General features: G+C 42.7%; 1 long non-coding RNA gene across 1 annotated transcript; it reads right to left on the bottom strand.

Annotated features, from left to right (window-relative positions):
• Nucleotides 1-10,660: 10,660 nt before the first annotated feature.
• LOC109615426 lies at nt 10,661-12,496 on the bottom strand. The gene is made up of 4 exons (XR_002196417.1): nt 11,732-12,496; nt 11,508-11,588; nt 11,113-11,199; nt 10,661-10,853 (listed from the first exon to the last, which is right to left on the bottom strand). It is a non-coding gene; the product is annotated as an uncharacterized LOC109615426 (long non-coding RNA).
• Between the last annotated feature and the right edge of the window lie 4,427 nt (nt 12,497-16,923).

Below are 16,923 nucleotides of genomic sequence, written 5' to 3'. Positions count from 1 at the left end.
TCAGACTTTTTTATTGTGAGCAACTTGCAAGGTGCCGTGTCGGGGGCGGGGCCAGGGAGTCAAAAGATAATCACGTCATCATTAACCTGCAGGCTGCCTGCAGGTAAAATAATAAATAAAAAGAGTGGGGCTGCTGTAAAATAATAAATAAAAAGAGTGGGGCTGCTGTAAAATATTTTCAACCCATATATTTCAACCCAGTGCCATGACAACAACGGCCCTCACGGCCAAAAAAACAGACCGGCCCACCGGGAATTTTCCCGGTGCTCCCGATTAGCCAATCCGGGCCTGGTTACCAGCTAGCCTATACATTAAGGGCGTTTCTAACTAAGACCATGTCTTAGAAGTCAACCCCCCATGCCATATGACCATCGTAAACATTCCTACAGAGAGATAAACAGAGAGGTTTCTGTTAGAGAGATAATCTAAACAGAGAGGTTTCTGTTGTTCTCATTATCTAGGCACATGCACTTTCAATGAAACATTCATTCATATGGTAATTGTTAATGCTCAGATTCCACCTTGTGTGTCTGTGACAGGGCCAAACATTCAAGGGTATGTAAACTTTTGATCAGGGCCATTACTTTTTATTTGCATGATCAATCATATTTTAAAAACTGTAGGTTTTTATGCTTAGTTATACCATAGTGTCAAATAATTCTGGAGAATGCTGTGTAAATTGCATTCCCCAGGGAAGACACACACCCTGCATAAAGAAGGAATGAGAGTGAAAGGGGGAACTCCTTCCGGGGCTTACAAGTGCAGAATACATGCATGTTTAAAGTAGTATAGCAGCAGTAGCCCTGGCATAGCTGAGTGGTATCCTGCTCTTATTGTGTTGATTAAAGAAGGGAAGGGAGGGATTATCAGGCTAGAGATGGAAGCATCAAAGGGTTTTAAGAGAATGACCCTCTTGAACATTTCAGTTAGGCTGCAGGGCTCTGAAGATAGCCCAGCATGGCCACTGGTTGTGAATGCTAAGCACAGAACAGCTCATTTAGAATGGTAAGATACAGATACAGTAGTTCTGTATTTCTGTCTTGTTTTTTGGTCCATGCAATATGACAGCACTATGGAAAATGTGATTGCTCCACATGGATATGACTTAGTTTTTCAGCCTGTCACCTTCAAAACATTGTTAAAAGACTGCTTGGGCTTGTTGCCTTTCTCCTTTTATCATTCTTGAGAATATTTTCAGAGAGAAAATATAAACGTCAGCATTGTGTTTATCGTGGGGTTTTTTGTGCTGGTACAACAAGCTAGTCAGTTGGTTGTCAATCAGCTAAAGGCTGGTTTAGTTGGTCAACCATTTTGGTCATTAGGGCTGTAATGGTACATGTATTCATTACTGTATCCTAGGGTACGGGATGCTCGAGGCATCACACGTGAACCAGAATATATATATATATTTTTATAGTAAACTATACTATGTTTAATGCCTTTTAAATGGGACATTTTGTTTGGACTGACTCTCCATGCATGCAATTCTCTCACTCAGGTTGACCTAGCACAAGTTCAGCCGGTTAAATTAACCCCTCTGAATAAACCTAATTGATAGAAAATCCTTTAGTGTTACTACTTTCTTTATGAACCTTTCTTAGAGAACGTCAAATTAACAGCTGTTGGACGGAGAGTAGGTTACTGAGCTGGAACCCAGCGGTTGTGGTAGAACTCCGCTGGCAGCCATTCAAATGAATGAAACAATTGTTCAATTGAACGATAAAACTGAACGAGTCAATCATTCACAAGTATTTTTTACTTAGGTAGATGCAGTGGGTACGTTTGTACTTGTTTTCTTTGTTTTTTTTCATGACATCAGTAATCAACTAACTATATTAATTATTGCAGTATGCATTAAATTATCAGTAATATACATGTCTGTATGATGTTCCTGCCTTGATCTATTTTTCTCTGTGAATGTACATAGACGTTGATCGGAGAACTGAGCAGGACCAGGTATGAAGCAAGTGACTGTTGTAGAAATCTGCTGTTAAAGATTTGAATAAACAATACAATTGAAAGAGTCACTAAAAAGATTTGTTTGAACGAACAAATCGTTCGCAAACTGCACGTAGCTAATAGCTGTAGATTTGTGTCAGTGATTACTCTGGTTGAGAATAGAGGGTTTCACATCTTACTAGGGTGCTTGAGACACATTACGAACCATCTACTACCAGTTAGCCTACAGGTAGTAGGCTTCCCAGCTTGTAAGACTGTAAACCATTGTCTATACCATATTTACAGTTAGGTCCGGAAAAAATTGCACACTGGCACAAGTTTTGTTATTTTTTCTGTTTACCAAAAGTAACCAAAAAGTAATTGACTCAAAAGCTGTTTCATGGACAGGTGTGGGCTATTGCTTCTTTATTTCTTTATCAATTAAACAAGTAAAAGGTCTGGAGTTGATTCCAGGTATGGCATTCGGATGCTTTTGGTGTGAACCCACAACATGCGGTCAAAGGTTCTGTCAATACAGGTGAGACAGGCTATCCTTAGGCTGCAAAAAAACAAATTTCATCAGAGATTTAGCAGGAACATTAGAAGTGACCAAATCAACAGTTTTGTAAATTCGGAGAAAAAAAGAACAGACAGGTGAGCTCTGCAACACAAAAAGGCCTAGATGTCCATGGAAGACAACAGTTGTGGGTGATCGTAGGATCCTTTCCATGTTAAAGAAAAACCCCTTCATAACATCCAGCCAAGTGAAGAACACTCTCCAGGAGGTAGGTATATCATCATCCAAGTCTACCATGAAGAGAAGATTTCATGAGAGCAAATACAGAGGGTTCACTACAAGGTGCAAACCATTCATAAGCCTCAAGTATAGAAAGGCCAGATTAGACTTTGCCAGAAAACATCTAAAAAAGCCACCCCAGGTCTGGAACAGCATTCTTTGGACCGATTAATCTAAGATTAACCAGTACCAGAATGATGGGAAGAAAAAAGTATGGAGAAGGCCTGGAACGGCTCATGATCTGAAGCATTCCACATCATCACGGTGTAGGCAGTGTGATGGCATGGACATGCATGGCTTCCAATGGCACTGGGTCACTAATGTTTATTAATGATGTTACAGAAGACAGAATCACCCGGATTAATTCTGAAATGTATAAGGATAAATACTCTGCTCAGAGTCAGCCAAATTCAGCAAAGTTGATTGGACGGCGCTTCACTTTACAGATGGACAATGACCCAAAACATACTGCGAAAGCAACCAAGGAGGTTTTTAAGGCAAAAAAGTGGCTTATCCGGGGCCGGGTCGCGGGGGCAGCAGTCTAAGCAGAGATGCCCAGACTTCTCTCTCCCTAGACACTTCCTCCAGCTCTTCCAGGGGGACACTGAAGCGTTCCCAGGCCAGCCGGGAGACATAGTCCCTCCAGCGTGTCCTAGGTCTTCCCCGGGGTCTCCTCCCGGTGGGACGGGACCGGAACACCTTCCCAGGAAGGCGTTCTGGAGGCATCCGAAACAGATGCCCAAGCCACCTCAGCTGACCCCTCTCAATGTGCAAATGCAAACATGAATAATCATATTTAAAAATATAAATTCGATGAGCAGAGTAAAATGATGATCAAAGGATAACTTATAGTTGTGTCTCACCTTGGCATTTGCTGTCGCTGTTGGTTAGTTTCTTTTTTTTTGCGAGGAAGCTCAGACATTGGAGGGGATCTTTATCAAAATCAGATGACATCCATAATGTCAATTTCGGGATCTACTTCTATTTGACTCCATCTTATCTACATTTTGTGGGACTTGCTCACCATATTCAGATTATATACAATTTCTGCCCTCATCAACCTTTATCATTACACTTCAGTCACATGCATGTGTGTCTGGGTTGATCAGGGGGATATCGCCCATTCATCCATTGATGTCATTGCTATTTCATTGGTATTATTTAGATTATATTGAACTTTATTAAACAAGTACAGTATAACTAAATGCAGTTAATGCAGTCATGTAACCAGAAGTGCAAAAAAAGTACAAGTGAAACAATTAGGAACAATGTATGTTATCAGTGGGATGTATACATGTGCAAATTGAAGGTGCAAGGTGGCATGTGAACTGAAATGCAGGGAAAGCAGCAATGAGGTTTCCGAGGTAGACGTGTACATGTGACAACTGAAAAATGTTTTAACAACAATTTCTAAGAATGATTTACAGTAATCTACAAGAAAATATCAAAAAGTAATTTGTCGATTGTACTGATGAAAAACAACAAGTAAATTTGCTGATTGATTTTTGGTATTTTAGTGAAATCCATTTGTAGAATCTTAATCTTCAGTAAAATAAGCAGAGAAAATTCAAAGGGAGATGATAGGATGTGTATGCGATTTAGTTTTTGCATATGTCACCCTGGAAGTCCCACCTAACAAACCGGGAAGTCCTGCCCCCAAACCGGAGGCCCTAGCTACCTGTCACTCAATCATTAAAGGTGACAGTTGCAGCCCTGTATTAACTACTACTACACTCACCTAAAGGATTATTAGGAACACCTGTTCAATTTCTCATTAATGCAATTAACTAATCAACCAATCACATGGCAGTTGCTTCAATGCATTTAGGGGTGTGGTCCTGGTCAAGACAATCTCCTGAACTCCAAACTGAATGTCAGAATGGGAAAGAAAGGTGATTTAAGCAATTTTGAGCGTGGCATGGTTGTTGGTGCCAGACGGGCCGATATGAGTATTTCACAATCTGCTCAGTTACTGGGATTTTCACGCACAACCATTTCTAGGGTTTACAAAGAATGGTGTGAAAAGGGAAAAACATCCAGTATGCGGCAGTCCTGTGGGCGAAAATGCCTTGTTGATGCTAAAGGTCAGAGGAGAATGGGCCGACTGATTCAAGCTGATAAAAGAGCAACTTTGACTGAAATAACCACTCGTTACAACCGAGGTATGCAGCAAAGCATTTGTGAAGCCACAACACGCACAGCCTTGAGGCGGATGGGCTACAACAGCAGAAGACCCCACCGGGTACCACTCATCTCCACTACAAATAGGAAAAAGAGGCTACAATTTGCACGAGATCACCAAAATTGGACAGTTGAAGACTGGAAGAATGTTGCCTGGTTTGATGAGTCTCGATTTCTGTTGAGACATTCAGATGGTAGAGTCAGAATTTGGCGTAAACAGTATGAGAACATGGATCCATCATGCCTTGTTACCACTGTGCAGGCTGGTGGTGTAATTGTGTGGGGGGTGTTTTTTTGGCACACTTTAGGCCCCTTAGTGCCAATTGGGCATCGTATAAATGCCACGGCCTACCTGAGCATTGTTTCTGACCATGTCCATCCCTTTATGACCACCATGTACCCATCCTCTGATGGCTACTTCCAGAAATGGCCCCCACAGTCACCAGATCTCAACCCAATAGAGCATCTTTGGGATGTGGTGGAACGGGAGCTTCGTGCCCTGGATGTGCATCCCACAAATCTCCATCAAGTTCTGAAGGCGAAAGGGGGTCAAACACAGTATTAGTATGGTGTTCCTAATAATCCTTTAGGTGAGTGTAGTCCTCAGTTTAAAATTTCCACTACATAGTGCATTTAGAGTAAAGTTATTCCTCTGTGGCAATTTGAAGATGCACAACAGCTAAGCCTACACCACTGGCCTTTGCTCAATTGCACTAAAAGCAGCCATTATTCTCGTTTTGGCAAACAGCTCTTTTCTGTCAAACCATTTAAATTAAAAGATGACTGTAGTTCCTCATTAACAGTATATTGTAGCAGGTTCATGTCTTTTTTGCAATATTTTTTTGTTGTTGTTAATGTATTCTTATTGGGTTCCCACCAAAGCAGCTGGAAAGATTCACAAATTTACCCACCACTAACAGAATTTACCCGCATTTGCCAGGTGAACAACCTTGAATTGCTGTGCATGTAGAAATAGTTAATATTTTAGGTTTAATGGGAAGCATCATGGTGCATTGTATTAGTAAAAAAAAAAAATGTGTGTACAGGACAGGTCATAGAGAGCACTTTATATAAATAATGTAATTAGAAACTAATACAACTTTCCATGGCGATAATGATGGCGATGGTTTTTTTGTAGTATAGTCAAATCACCTTGAATTAATGATTTTTTTTAATGGTAAATCAACTTGAAAATGCTTGATATCACTTTGTTGTGTTGAATAAACAGCATGATAACGAATCTCCTGTCTTCATTCTGAATATAGTTACTTTGAATTTTATAAACTTGTGACAGGACAGGCATGGGATAGAGCTTAGGACCCAGCAGTGGCTTCTCTAAGAGTGTGAGTTAAGGGGAAATCAGTGCAAACAGGGAACACTTGGGGAAGTAATTACCTGTCTCCTTGCCCCTATAAAACAGGTGCAGTCAGTGAGTTAGAGGGGGAGGATACCCAACGGAGGCGCAAGGCACGTGGTGACGCTGCTGTTTGTCCCCCTGAGCTGGAAATGCTGTGACAGTGTTTTTGTTTGCCTTAATGTGAGCCATCCCCATTTGGGAAAGTGTTTTGAGTTTGAAAGTTTGAGGATTGCCAGGAACACATAGACAACCCATGAGAACTGTGATTTGACTCTGGTCTCCTTTTCCACCATCCCGCTTAGTTTTGAAGGGCCGTGCTTAGGTCCTTTCACAAACTATATGGTCAAAAGTATGTAGACACCTGGCCATCACTCCTATACGAGCTTGTTGGAAATCACATTCCATAACCATGGGCATTAATATGGAGTTAACTCACCCTTTGCAGCTATAAAAGGTGCACCTCTTGTCGGAAGGCTTTCCACAATATTTAAGAGTGCCTCTGAGGGAATTTGGAAGCCAAAAGGGCATATGTGAGGTTAGGCACTGATGTTGAACGAGAACGCCTGGCTCGCAATTGCAAACTGTTGAAGTCAGGGCTCTGTGAAGGCCACTCGAGTTCTTCTACACCAACCTAGTCGACCCATATCTTTATGGACCCTGCTTTGTACACAGGGGCCTTCCCCAAACTGTTGCCACAAAGTTGGAAGCACCATATTGTCTAAAATGTATTTGTATCCAGTAGCATTAAGATTAACCATTCACTGGGACTAAAGGGCCTAACCCAAACCCTGAAACACAGCCCCAGACCATTATCCCTCCTCCACCAAACTTTCCAGTAGGCACTAGGTATTCTGGTAGGTAGTATTATCCTGACATACACCACACCCAGATTCATCAATCAGACTGCCTGATAGTGAAGCAAGATTCATCACACGTTTCCACTGGTGTGACACTCCCACATTTAAAGTCACAGCATTTCAGTATGACCCATTGTACCGCCCATGTTTATCTATGGATATTTCATGGCTGTGTGCTGGATTTAATGCACCTGTGAAGCTGAAACACCTGAACTCAATAATTAATAGGGGTGTCCACCAGTGTTAATTTTGACACCCACATTTGAATTGAGTCTAGTCCATAGGTTTTCAACCCTCTCCTGGGACCTGCCAGCCATTCCACAGTTTAGTTTTCACCCTGAAATAGCTCACATGATTCAACAGGTAAGGGCTTGTTAATTAGTTAAAGTTGATTCAGGTGTGCTAGCTCTGGGATATATCTAATAGATGGAATAGCTGGGGGGTCCCCAGGAGAGGGATGAAGACCTATGGTCTAGTCTTAGTCTTTTTCCAAAGTCTGACTACTATAGTCACATTTTAGTTCTTTAATTTTGATTTAGTCTAGTAACTGTCAAGTCGACGAAATCACTGATAATTTTAGTCCACTCAATATCCTTTCAATTGTCATACAATTTAGTCTTAATAAAACATTATTAGTATTGGTTTATGTATAAGGCCACAACAAGAATTTCCCCACTGACATAAATAAAGTTGTAAACATGCAAATCTAAGATGGCACCAAAATGTAGCCAAGTACCAATCAATAGCACATATATATAGCCGTGGCTAGTAGCCAGCATATATAATTCATCTGTCCACCTAATTTGTTAGCTAGCTAGCTAACTTAAAACCAAACTATGCACCATTATATAACAACATGTTTTACTAGTGTGACAAGGAGTGGGAAGGGCTCATGGCACAGAGCCACCCCCCAGGGGTCCCACATGGCCCACGCAAGCCTCCAAAAAAATGAAGAGCAGAGTCACGCTTTCCAGTTCAAAGGCCAAGCCTTGCTTTATTTTACATATCACAATGGACCATATTAAAAAGGTATTAAACATGTACTAGAACCTTTATTTTCTTATTCTAATTAAAAATCCATTACACCAGCGCTATTCAATTCCGGTCCTAGAGGGCCGAAACATTTTTGGCTTTATCCTCTACTAACAATATGGGACTGATTCAGACCTGAGATGCCAGGTGAAGGCAATCAACTAGCAGGTAGAACCAAAACCAGAAGTGTTTCGGCGCCCCAGGACCGGATTTGAATAGCCCTGCATTACACAATGGATTGGGGCAATTAACAAAGGACAAGACAACAGAAGGCTGAGGGCAGAGCTTCCTCAGCCTTCTGTTTATTTGTTATATTAATACACATTAGCTAACTAGTTCAAATCAAACAACTCGCATACATGCTGAGGACAGAATGCATGGGAATGTATGCAAGAGTACAGATGGGCCATGAGCATCAAGACATCAAAGGCGTCAGAGCGCTTAAAATTAGAAGCCAAGTCTATTTTCTTGTGTCTACGCACGCATCTCTTGCTCAAATGAGCAGATATATAACACAGAATATAATCAGTTCCCTACCAATTAAGGAAATTGCTTGCCGTGCCTTTTCTTCAAAACTCCCTGGGTCATCTCGTGAGAATTTACTTTTGGTTGCATATGTAGTTAGTACATTTTAGCTAGCATGTGTGCATGCATCAGCTAGCTTCATAGTAGTAGTCATTTCAAGTAGAACACAGATGTGTAAATCCAATCAGTACAATAGCCTGTAGTGGAGTTGTTAATTTATTAAATTGAAGACAATTTAGTTAACATTAACCCTGTTAAAAACAAACTAATCATCAAGTTATATTTTTATTAGTCAACAAATAGACTAACACTTGACTTGGTATATAATAAGTGCAGGAACGGACAAATCGCACATTGGACTATGTTAATGAAAATGTATGTGTTAATAGGCATAAAAAAGTAACCAGAGCGGAGTTTGCCTAAATTTCAAGGCCCAAGTCAACCATTGCTTAACCATGATTAATACTTTTCACCACAAATTCCAACACAGCAAACACATTACGTTGTCCCGACATACTGGCAATGCATGTATTGGTACCAAGCGTGCCGCACAAGCCCTGAAAAGTGAAGCCAAAACGTCTCGATCGCCCCCTGGTGAGTGGTCCCAGTATAGGTCATAAACCCGCCCTCCCCATGTTATTCAATGGGACGCGAGACCAACTAAACAATTAAATTACCCTTCAAATATATTTTTTCCGAAGCTGGTTTCTGTCATTTACTGTAGTTTGTATCACGCTAATGTAAATTCAAGAGTTTGTTTTTAAAATAAGTTGGTTTTTAGTTAGTTATTTAATGCTCTAAAAACGGTGGTGTGACGTCGTGATTCACAGCTTTGATTGACAGCTATCTGAGCCAAGGAGCCACTGAAGCACCATCCTCCTTCGGAGGACTGAGGAGATTGGAGCTTAACATTTAATCTCTAAATTTCTATAATTGATATAATTTCACACGGACATAATGGGTTGCTCTGCAGTACATTGTGCTAACCGATCTGGCATTTCCAATCGATCTTTGAATTTTTTTCGGTAAGTTAAATTTATAAGCTATTTAATTAGTAAATAAATGTAATTGGCTAGCTAACGTTAGCTAAAAGACAACATGCCTCGTTAATAGCCATGTTAATAGCTAGCAGGTGATCGTTAGCTAGAAGTTACCAATTATTTTTGTATTAGGCCTATTCTAAATTAAGGTTAAACATGATGTAAGTTAGGCTATAACATATCGTCTAGGTTTAACAAGCAAAGGTTGTACTGTACTTGGACTTGCGATTGATTACGGTATGCGCATTCTGCGAGGGAGAGTGAGGGCGGGGCACAGGGGTGGGTCCGTTGATTTCGCGGCTTTACGGCTTTACGGCTTTACTTCCTTCTCGCTACTGCGCATAACTACTGCGCAGAACTGGACCCAAGATCGCTATCTGCGCAGACGCAAGTCCAAGATGTCAGCGCCGTATCAGGACACTGGTGGCTTCATTTTTCACCAATGGAAAAGAGCGAAAGGGCTTCGTCCATTATTTATACAGTCTATGATTGGTACTGGTTTTGTACTGGTTACGTAAAACAATTACGTATCTACAATGTACAAGTGAAGGACTTATTTTGGATGTACCTTTTTCAGATTTTTTGGGATATTTCGTTGTTATCACATATACAAGTTTTATAAGTCTTATAAAAGGATTCTACCGAGGCCATTCTGTCCACTCTTTCTTTTACATTCTGTCCACTCTCAGATAAATCAGTCATATCTAAGCCAAACAGAAGCCCCTGTATAGGACTAACCTTGGGCTAATTAATTTACAAGCAGTCTTTAAATCATTCTCCGTTTTCTTGTTCATCCAAATATTCACCCATAATTCTCTGACACCTTAAGGGTACATAATAATTACATATAGTACTGCAGATAAAATTCACTATGAAATGTGTTATAATAATAAATGTTTATTAAAATCTTCAAACACATATCTCTTAATTTTACTCCAGAGCTGAATACAGTTATCTGCCTTTATCCTTTACCAAGACAAGGTTATATGTATCATGTTGATCAGTTTTTGGCTGATATGAAATAGGATTATTCTTATCGGTCACTTTTCCTCTCTCTCAGGGAACAAGACAAGTGTGTTGTCATCGTCTTCTGGCTGCACAGCTTAATTGTCCTGGGCTCACCGTGCCTGATCATCAACAATAAATAGAAAAGGTTGGTGCCCGCTGTTTATTTAGTGACCATTTGATAACAGAGCTTGATTCTATCAGTATTCACAATAATTTCACAACAATTCAATGTCAAAGTGAATCCAAACGCTGCTAAAGTGAGCTAATAGGTGAAAATCTTTAGCTTATATGGGATCATTGGTGAAGTATCTCAAATTTTACATTCATAAAAAATGGTTGTGTTATTAACTTTAATGATCAGAAATGAATGGTAGTTACCCATTTCCCTCGCAGGCTGTAGCGCTCCAAACTTGACTGGTGGCATTCTCCAGGATTAGCCCCTCCAATCAGGCTGAGATGGTTAATCTGTAAAGTAACAGAAATAAAATCAAGACATCAGTTGGGAAAATAATGTGTGTAGTGTTTAAGACAACAGGCATTATTTCAGTATTTACTCAAGCATGTGAAATTGGCTCAATGCAATTAGGCTATGGCAGACAACAAAGTTGTGTGAAGCCATGCATTTGTGCAAATTGGCTATTACGAATTTTATTGTGATTTATTCTACCCCTTGTTCAAAAGCATTATTGGACAGCGGGACAAATATATGTGAAGAAATAGAAACAAAAACAGTCAATGCATTAAGAATTGTATAACTTTACGTGGAAACTGACCATTCTCTGTCTGTAATCTGTCTCTTTCAAGCATGCCGGTTCCCCTTCTTTAGGTGGCCCCGTGGTGACCCACAAGTAAGACTGAAAGAGACATTTACCAGGGGACTGTACCTTTAAGGGAGAGGTGTTAGGGAATTGGAGTTCTGATTTAACGTGGGTGACCGTGGTTGTTCTCACTTGCGGTACCAGGTGATAGAATAAAGGAAGTGGAGAGTAAAGCCTACCCGACACATCTCCGTCTCTTGCCTCCTCATTTGTTGCACTCCACATTGGTGACCTTGACTTGTGTTGGATCCGGCTGCATTATGTCACACAATGGCAGAGGTGAAAATGCTGCCGATGCGGCGCTGGCCGCTGCTAGCGGCGTGGCTAATATCGGTGCTATCTATGCTGCCACCATCAAGTTACCGGACTTTTGGCAGCACAACCCACGGCCGTGGTTTCAACACATCGAGGCCCAGTTCCAGCTGAAAGGAATAACACAGGACGTTACAAAGTATTTCCACATAGTATCTGCCTTAGATGCCTCGTCGACAGCCAGGGCTATGGCGCTGTTAGAGGGTCCACCGGCTGACATCAAGTACGACGCACTCAAAATTTTCCTTTTGAAACTCTTTGAACTGTAGGAGCTGGAGAAAGCAGACCGCCTGCTGTCCCTGAATGGCCTTGGCGACAGCAAGCCGTCCGAGTTAATGGAAAGGATGCTGGCTGTGCTGGGTGTTGCAGATCCCTCATTCCTCTTCGCCCACATTTTCCTGCGGCAGCTTCCAGCACCCGTGCCCACCGCACTGGCCTGCTCCCCCCTCCCTTCCTACAGAGACTATCAGGTGCTGGCTGTGGAGGCAGACAGGATTTTCCTCGTCGACCGGCAGCAGTTTGTCCATGCGCTGCTGCCCCCCCAGCACACATCTGTCCCGCTTCCACCCCCGGAGGACGACCCGGACACCGCAGCTGCTGTAACGGCCCGCAGACAGTGTGAGGTGTCAGGGAAATTTATTTTACAATGTATTCTAACTGATTAAACGACTGAGCAACTGTTTAGATGAGAAAAGGAATGTGGATTGTGCTGTGGGAAAGGAAGTATGAGGTGTTGAGGTAAACATGAAGCTCCAGCAGGATGGGGGTAGATGCAGATCAATGGGTTTTAGGACAGGATAGGGGAAGATACACAACAGGGGGTAGGAAGGATAAGGAACATGTGGTTTTATGGTGCGACCATGTGGTTTCCTAACCCCACCCATTTCTCTATAAGTATTCAATGTATTGAATGTGCTTTAGAGACTATTCACTGTTACCTTGTAACCTGCGTACTCTCTCCTTGCAAGTATATTAAAACCGTTTATTGCGCAATTGATTTCTCCTGTCTTACCTACCATTTTCATAGAACTGTTTTGTACTTTAGAAATTGCCATCACATTTTGGGGGCACGTCTGGGGTCCTAATCCTGATCGGTTCGAGTCTTTTTCCACAACAGGTTTACCGTGCACGGCCAGAGAACAATCTCTGGACTCTATTATCCCCCTAATAGGCTAATCCTTTGAGGGGTTGAGAGAGAGTACCTGACTGGAGCTGTGACTCGTGCCTGATCAGTACAGGTTTCCTGCGGAAATTGAATTTGGAGGTAAGAACGCAATACGGTTAGCGGTTAGACCGCGGTTATAGTTAAAATCTGCAGTTATATTATCTCACTTACGGGCCGACGGGTCTATTAACATGTGTTATGACACGTTGATTGCGTTAGGGTGCAAGTATACTAGGGGTTAGGGCTCCTTTTTGCGTTAGGCGCGAGTATACTAGGGGTTAGGGCTCCTTTTTGCGTTAGGGCGCGAGTATATGTGTTAGAGCACACGTTGGGTTTTCTTTTACCAGGTTTTCTGAACATGGGTAAGTGCGGCAGTAAACCATTGAACGTCCCTCGTAGTTACGTTTGGCCGGCAGAGGTAATGAAAGATAAGTATGGTGTTTGGACATGTGAACAATTGCATCTCTGGGAGTTTTGGGGTTTTCCGAACAATGGCAGCTTTAGCCAAAGACAGTTGCATGGGTTGAGAGAGAAGTTGGAGGAATACGAGCAGGGGAAAATTTAGAAAATACAGAAGGGGAGACGGAAAGTAGATTGGAAAGCTTATGGTATGTGGAAAGAAGAGACTGATAAAAGATTTAGGCAGAGTAGTGTAGGGACTACTGATCAATGTGTTCTGGCTCCTGTAGATGTAGTGATTATATAAGTTAGTGAACTGTTGTAAGCTGTTGTAACCAATGTAGATGTATTGATTATATAAGTTAGTGAATTGTTATAAGCTGTTGTAACCAATGAAACAAAATATTAAATGTAATATGAACCGAAACTGAAGGAGGAAGTAGGAGAATAGGAAACCCTGTTTAAGCAGTTGCCGGGGAGAGAAAGATTTAGTATGTCTGTCTTTTGAGAAACAAGACACAGGTTAGAGACACACACACATAGTCTGACAGGCCAGACAGAAACCAGGAGGAGACAAGAAGATGTTTGCGTTTATCCTTATAAGGAATAGAATTGGAACTGGACCAATAGCACACTTGTTCTGTAAATTTAACGACTCTATCTTTTTGGGCGTAGTAGAAGTATAAAATGATGTTTTGACTGTTGATCCTTAGACATTGTGCGGCGACACGTGTCTCCAGAAGCTTCTGTAATAAATGGACATATGATAATTGACCTGACTCCTGGTGTTTTATTCTCCTTTCCAACAAACCAACTCGGGGAAGTGTTAGACTTCAACAATTTTGGGGGCTCGGTCCGGGATTGGAAAAAGGGAGAAGGAATTTGACTCGGTCCAGTTGAACTACACGGGACTCACAGGTTCTAGCACCGGTGCATCATAAAAAAGGTAAGCAGAGCCTGTTATATCTAAATCTGCATATTGGCTATGAACTAAATTTTGAACCTGTGGAAAACGTATTGGGAGACTGGTTTAAATTCAGGGGGTCAGAGGACCGGTCTGTGAGTTAGAGACTCACTATAAGTCGGGTTAGAGGCCCGTTAATGGTCTGTGAGTTAGAGTCTCACTATAAGTCGGGTTAGAGGCCCGTTAATGGTGTGTGAGTTAGAGTCTCACTATAAGTCGGGTTAGAGGCCCGTTAATGGTGTGTGAGTTAGAGTCTCACTATAAGTCGGGTTAGAGGCCCGTTAATGGTGTGTGAGTTAGAGTCTCACTGTAAGTCGGGTTAGAGGCCCGTTAATCGTTCTAGGGTTGACTACCCTACGCCACTTCCCGACGGGGACGGTGGAGAGTTGCCAGTTAGAGTCTTGGCAACCAGTCGAGGCCCGAGGACTTAGGGGCACCTCGAAATACTTATTGTGTGTAAAGGTTCAGCTGGGTTAGAGGCCCGGGGAGTTTGGAACTCCCCAAATTTTTTATAAGAAAACTGGGTTTGAGTCCCAAAAGTGTTGGGTCAGGTACCCGTTAATCATTTGTTAATTATTCTGAGTCTGGGACTCACAGTAACGTAAGTCAGGTTGAAATGGACGGGGAGTTTGAGAGAGAGGTTGATGACGATGGGTGGGGTCCAGGCACGGGAAAGTGGAAACAATTGGGGATACAGGTGGCAAATGTAATGACTGTTGTAGGCAGGATGGACCCAATTCAGAAAGAAAAAGAAGGGATAGAAGAGAAATGCGACAAGTGGTGAGTGAGGCAGGATTAAGGATGGAGGAAAGGAGACCATTACATGTTATTTTGTGGAATAAGGAGAAGGAGTGTTCCAAAAATCGAGATAGAGTTAGAGACAAGAAGGAAATAGCAAATTTGGTCAAGAGACGGAGATATAGAGAAAAGGAGAAGGAATGGGAAAAGCACAGAAAAGAATGGTGTAAATTAGCAGTGTGGTGTCAGGGTGTAGACCATTTGAACAAAGAGAAAAAGGGACAGAAAATTAAGGAGGAAAAAGAGGGAGGAGAGATAGAACCCCCAGCATATGAAGATGACTTGGGGCTTGGTACGGACCGGGCACCATTATATCCAGTGTTACGTTTACAGAGTGGTATATTGTCTTTAGACACACAGAATAGCAAGCCCATAACTCAAGTCACAGGAAAGCAAGATAAGAGAAAGTTAAGTAGGAAGGCGGAGTCAGCGAAACAGACACTGAGGGGGAGGTGAAACCGTTCAAGGCAAGGGCCAAGAGAGAGTACGGGTTATACGATGAGAATAGACGACTAGGAAAGAATAAACAAGAGGAGATTACAGGGGCCATAAAGAGAAGGTCAGGCCGTACTAAAGGCAGGGTAGGTGAGGACTCAAGGTCGGGGTCGGACAATAGTGACACAGTGAGAACTAGGCAGACCAGAACTAGGCAGAAAAAAATTAATTCACATAGAGGACGGGTGGTACTCACGGGCAATGCAGTAGGGAGATGGACTGACTCAGACGAAGACCCCGACACAGACAGTAGTGGAGACGGGAGTAAGGGAGACGTAGACGTATACCCTCTGCCGCGTACGCCCCCACCAGAACATAAATTACACCATGACGCAGTAGAATCAATTCAAAAGACTCAAAATAAAATGTATACGCGGTCACAAGCAGGGGAAGCTGGTGGTGCTGGGTTTCAGCTGCCTCTCTTTAGAGTGGGAGGCGGCGAACCGCGATATAAACCATTGGGGCTGGGAGACGTACAGGCACTGGTAGATAAATTACCCCCGATGGGAGAGGGAGGTGGACTATGGTTGTCACAATTTGATAAACTCACAGCTGGTCAAATGTTGGCACTGGGGGACTGGAGGGCAGTAGCCGCCCGAGCCGTGTCCGCCCAGGCTATGACTGAGATAGAAAAAGGGGCCGCCACTAGGCGGAGCCCTGACGACACTCCTTTCAGTCAGGTGGTCGGGCGCATAGCCACGGCCCTGAGGGAACAATTTCCCTTGCCCGCTGGGGCCCCGATGCCCAAGTTACCTTGGGAAAAAGAGCAACACCCTAGACAGTATCTAGAAGCATGTAAGGACACATGGGCCAAACACACAGGGCACCACCCGGGGAAGGGGGGTCTGCAGCAGGAGTGGTTTAGAAGGGCGGTCTTAGAGGGACTTCCAGAGAAAATAAAAGAGGCAATGATGGCAAATCCTGACTTGCCGGGTAGTGAATCACACGTATGGGAAAGACACATAGTGCATCATTTACAGAGGGCTAAAGATTAGGAGACAGAGAAAGACAAACAGATACATGGACTGAAAGAGAACCTGTTGCACTTACAGCTGGGTGAAGCCAAAGGGAGGTTCAATGAAGGGAAAAAGAAACACAGACAGATGGCAGCCCTAGGCTCAGGAGAACCTGAGACACCCGATTTATACCCTGTTCCCACATGGGCACCCCAACCTCACGGTGGCCGGGGGGCATTCACCGCGCCCTATCGACCAGGGACTCCGAGGGGAGGTTATGGT

The sequence above is a fragment of the Esox lucius genome, chromosome 8, assembly GCF_011004845.1.
Source record: "Esox lucius isolate fEsoLuc1 chromosome 8, fEsoLuc1.pri, whole genome shotgun sequence".
Classification (NCBI taxonomy): domain Eukaryota; kingdom Metazoa; phylum Chordata; class Actinopteri; order Esociformes; family Esocidae; genus Esox; species Esox lucius.
Note: the sequence above shows the minus strand (reverse complement) of the source record. Positions and strands in the feature narration are given on the sequence as shown.